The sequence below is a fragment of the Schistocerca cancellata genome, chromosome 2 (assembly GCF_023864275.1).
Source record: "Schistocerca cancellata isolate TAMUIC-IGC-003103 chromosome 2, iqSchCanc2.1, whole genome shotgun sequence".
In the NCBI taxonomy this organism is placed as follows: domain Eukaryota; kingdom Metazoa; phylum Arthropoda; class Insecta; order Orthoptera; family Acrididae; genus Schistocerca; species Schistocerca cancellata.
In genome coordinates this window covers 999,040,303-999,044,953 of record NC_064627.1, presented here as the reverse complement: position 1 = coordinate 999,044,953, position 4,651 = coordinate 999,040,303, and the positions used below count along the sequence as shown (strand labels likewise).

The 4,651-nt window shown below is 43.4% G+C and overlaps 1 pseudogene; it reads left to right on the top strand.

Moving 5' to 3' along the window:
- The first annotated feature begins 4,245 nt into the window (after positions 1-4,245).
- LOC126164282 (5S ribosomal RNA) lies at positions 4,246-4,363 on the top strand (annotated as a pseudogene).
- The last annotated feature ends 288 nt before the right edge of the window (positions 4,364-4,651 follow it).

Genomic DNA, 4,651 nt, shown 5'->3' with positions numbered 1-4,651 from the left:
CTCGGAATTTCTCTCTTCTTTCCTTTACTGCTTGCTCAATATACAGATTGAATAACATTGGGGAGAGGCTACAACCCTGTCCCACTCCCTTCCCAGCCACTGCTGCCCTTTCGTGCCCATCGACTCATAACTGGCGTCTGGTTTCTGTACAAAGTATAAATAGCCTTTCGCTCCCTGTATTTTACCCCTGACACCTTCAGAATTTGAAAGAGAGTATCCCATTCAACATTGTCCAAAGCTTTCTTTAAGTCTACAAATGCTAGAAACGTAGGTTTGCCTTTTCTTAATCTAGCTTCTAAGATAAGGCATAGGATCAGTATTGCCTCACGTGTCCCATTATTTCTACGGAATCCAAACTGATCTTCCCCGAGGTCGGCTTCTACCAGTTTTTCCATTCGTCTGTAACGAATTCGCGTTAGTATTTTGCAGCCGTGACTTATCACACTGATAGTTCGGTAAGTTTTACATCTGTCAACACCTATTTTCTTTGGGACTGGAATTACTATCTTCTTCTTGAAGTCTGAGGGTATGTCACCTGTCTCATACATTTTGCTCGCCAGATGGTAGAGTTTTGTCAGGAGTGGCTCTCCCAAGGCTGTCAGTAGTTCTAATGGAATGTTGTTTACTCCCGGGGCCATGTTTCGACTTAGGTCTTTCAGTGCTCTGTCAAACTTTTCACGCAGTATCATATCTCGCATTTCATCGTCATCTACATCCTCTTCCATTTCTATAACATTGCCCTGAAGTACAGCGCCCTTGTATAGACACTCTATATACTCTTTCAACCTTTCTGATTTCCCTTCTTTGCTTAGAACTGTGTTTCCATCTGAGCTCTTGATATTCATGCAAGTGGTTCTCTTTTCTCCAAAGGTCTCTTTAATTTTCCTGTAGGCATTACTTACCTTACCCTTAGTGTGATAAGCCTCTACATCCTTACATTTGTCCTCTAGCCATGCCTGCTTGGCCATTTTGCCCCTCCTGTCCATCTCATTTTTGAGACGTTTGTATTCCTTTTTGCCTGCTTCATTTACTGCATTTTTATATTTTCTCCTTTCATCAGTTAAATTCAGTATTTATTCTGGCACCCAAGGATTTCTACTAGCCCTCGTCTTTTTACCTACTTGATCCTCTGCTGCCTTCACTACTTCATCCCTCAAAGCTACCCATTCTTCCTCTACTGTATTTCTTTCCCCCATTCTTGTCAATTGTTCCCTTATGCTCTCCATGAAACTCTGTACAACCTCTGGTTTAGGCAGTTTTTCCTTATCCCGTCCCCTTAAATTCGCAACTTTTTGCAGTTTTTTCAGTTTTAATCCACAGTTCATAACCAATAGATTGTGGTCAGAGTCCACATCTGCCCCTGGAAATGTCTTACAATTTACAACCTGTTCCTAAATCTCTGTCTTACCATTATATAATCTATCTGAAACCTGTCAGTATCTCCAGGCTTCGTCCATGTATACAGTCTTCTTTTATGATTCTTGAACCAAGCGTCAGCTCTGTGCAAAATTCTACCAGGCGGCTTCCTCTTTCATTTCTTCCCCCCAATCCATATTCACCTACTACTTTTCCTTCTCTTCCTTTTCCTACTATCGAATTCTAATCACCAATGACTATTAAACTTTCGTCTCCCTTCACTATCTGAATAATTTATTTCATCTCATCATACATTTCTTCAATTTCTTCGTTATCTGCAGTGTTAGCTGGCATATAAACTTGTTGTACTGTAGTAGGCGTGGGCTTCGTGTCTATCTTCGCCACAATAATGCGTTCACTATGCTGTTTGTAGTAGCTTACCCGCACTCCAATTTTTTTAAATTAATTATTAATCCTACTCCTGCATTACCCCTATTTGGCCCGCATCTCGTGGTCGTGCGGTAGCGTTCTCGCTTCCCACGCCCGGGTTCCCGGGTTCGATTCCCGGCGGTGTCAGGGATTTTCTCTGCCTCGTGATGGCTGGGTGTTGTGTGCTGTCCTTAGGTTAGTTAGGTATAAGTAGTTCTAAGTTCTAGGGGACTTATGACCACAGCAGTTGAGTCCCATAGTGCTCAGAGCCATTTGAACCATTTTTTTGAACCCCTATTTGATTTTGTACTTATAACCCTGTATTCACCTGATCAAAAGTCTTGTTCCTCCTGCCACCGAAAGTCGCTAATTCCCACTATATCTGACTTTAACCTATCCATTTCCCTATTTAAATTTTCTAACATACCTGATCGTTTGAGGGATCTGACATTCCACGCTCAGATCCGTAGAACGCCAGTTGTCTTTCTCCTGATAACGACGTCCTCTTGAGTAGTCCCCGCCCGGAGATTCGAACGGGAGACTATTTTACCTCCAGAATATTTTACCCAAGAGGACGCCATCATCGTTTAACCTTACAGTAAAGTTGCATGTCCTCGGGAAAAATTACGGCTGTAGTTTCCCCTTGCTTTCAGTCGTTCGCAGTACCAGCACAGCAAGGCCGTTTTGGTTAGTGTTACAAAGCCAGATCAGTCAATCATCCAGACTGTTTCCCCTGCAATTACTGAAAAGGCTGCTGCCCCTCTTCAGGAACCAAACGTTTGTCTGGCCTCTCAACAGATACCCCATGTTGTGTTTGCACTTACGGTACGGCTATCTGTATCGCTGAGGGACGCAAGCCTCACCACCAACGTCAAGGTCTATGGTTCATGGGGGGGGGGGGGGTGGGGGGGGGGGATGGCTATGGCTGATTAAAGACGGTTGAGTGCTACCCCGATGAGTATTTTGAACCATTTCAAGAAACGTGGATATCTGAAGGAGTCCCACCACCTGGAACAACAGGAGGCCGAAGAAATTGACCTCAATTTCGACGATATCTGGAGCCTTTTTCTACGAAATTTGCGTAAACTGACTAGGGTCAAAGTTTGTTGTGATAGCGAAATAAATATACCTGCTTGGTTTAGCGCATTTTATGAATGAATTTTGCCCTCTGACTCTTGTGTCTGAAACAATAGCATGTTCCTGATCCTCAGTATGCTGAGTTTGAACTGGTTAGCAACTATAATGTAATTACAGTAACTGTTGAAAGAACCGTCTTATGTTGCGCAGGCAGCATAAGACAGCTCCTCTAAAAATTACTGTAACAGCGTATTTGATTGAATCGTTAATGACTAGAGAAGTTCAGAGATGGATTTGTAGCGACTGCATGAAATATGGAAAGCACATGTTGTGGGAGGAAACGAGAGACTAACATTATCAAAATTATCAAAAAAAGACTGTAGCAGCTGTCACCAAAAGAAATCACGAATTTACGAAAAGAAAGTCTATTCGAGTTGAGATCTGCACCACCTTACTCTGTATTAAGAATCTGAACCATGAATCTATAATGCTTAGTTAATCGGTACTGTTAATGTAACTGGAGGTTGCTGCTAGCGATTTCGCGTAATGAGTTGACAGAAACACATGGTTACTCTCTGAAAAAAGAGACGATTGTCTTCAAGCAGAAATTTCTAGGCCATCATCGCAACAGAAAATCATCTTGTCTTATTTCTGCTGTCATTTCCTCAGAAACAAAATTCAATTGTGATATTTCTTTCAGCGGTATCGGTTTCAGCTATTAAATATGAAACATTTTAATGTGAGCCAGACAGTTTTTCAATGTTTTACTGTCAAAGCATTTTTCATCCCACCCATAATCGAGGTTAGTTTACGAAAGATATAAGGTAAATGCGATTTGGAAACAGATTTTTACTTCAGGTATGGATTGTGTGTTGGTCAATAGCAGCTTTTGCCGGACTGACTGGATCTCGGTTGCTTATGTCTCACTATATGCTGTGCTGGACCTGTTCTTCAGTAGGCGGTAAACTTCGCCAGCTCCTGGTGCCACTTGCGGGACGTGTGGGTGCAGTTACTTAGTATGACAGTCGTTCTCAATGCGTCCTTCTTTTTAATTGAGACTTGATGGCTTAAACTCTTTGCACACCATTGTTACATACGTGTGTCGGGGATGGGTGTTGCGTTGATATGGATGCGATTATTTAGGAAGAAGGGTGGTATTTCTGTGATCTTATTAGTAAACGTCTTGCCTTTCCTTCTGGGGGAGGACTAAGGGAGGGACAGTAGCTTGCGGGGAGGCAAGAAAATATGAGGAAGCATTGTTTGGTTGCTGTGTTCCGATATTTACTATTATTGGTTTATGTAGTTACCGACGGAGACGTCCCTTCCTCTGTAGATTCACTGTGTATTGCCATTTCTTAAACATCGTACAGCAGGTATTTAATAGCCAACGGCCTTGCCGCAGTGGTAACACCGGTTCCCGTCAGATCACCGAAGTTAAGAGCTGTCGGGCTGGGCTAGCACTTGAATGGGTGACCATCCGGTCTGCCGAGCGCTGTTGGCAAGCGTGGTGCACTCAGCCCTAGTGAGGCAAACTGAGGAGCTACTTGATTGAGAAGTAGCAGCTCCGGTCTCGGAAACTGACATACAGCCGGGAGAGCGGTGTGCTGACCACATGCTCCTCCGTATCCCTATCCAGTGAAGCCTATGGGCTGAGCATTACACGGCGGCCAGTCGGTACCTTTGGGCCTTCATGGCCTGTGCGGGACGAGGTGTTTAATATGTTGACTTAAATTGTTAGTCCAGTGACAACCACTGTAGTTCTGTATTCTCTTTTAGATGGTCCATTGCT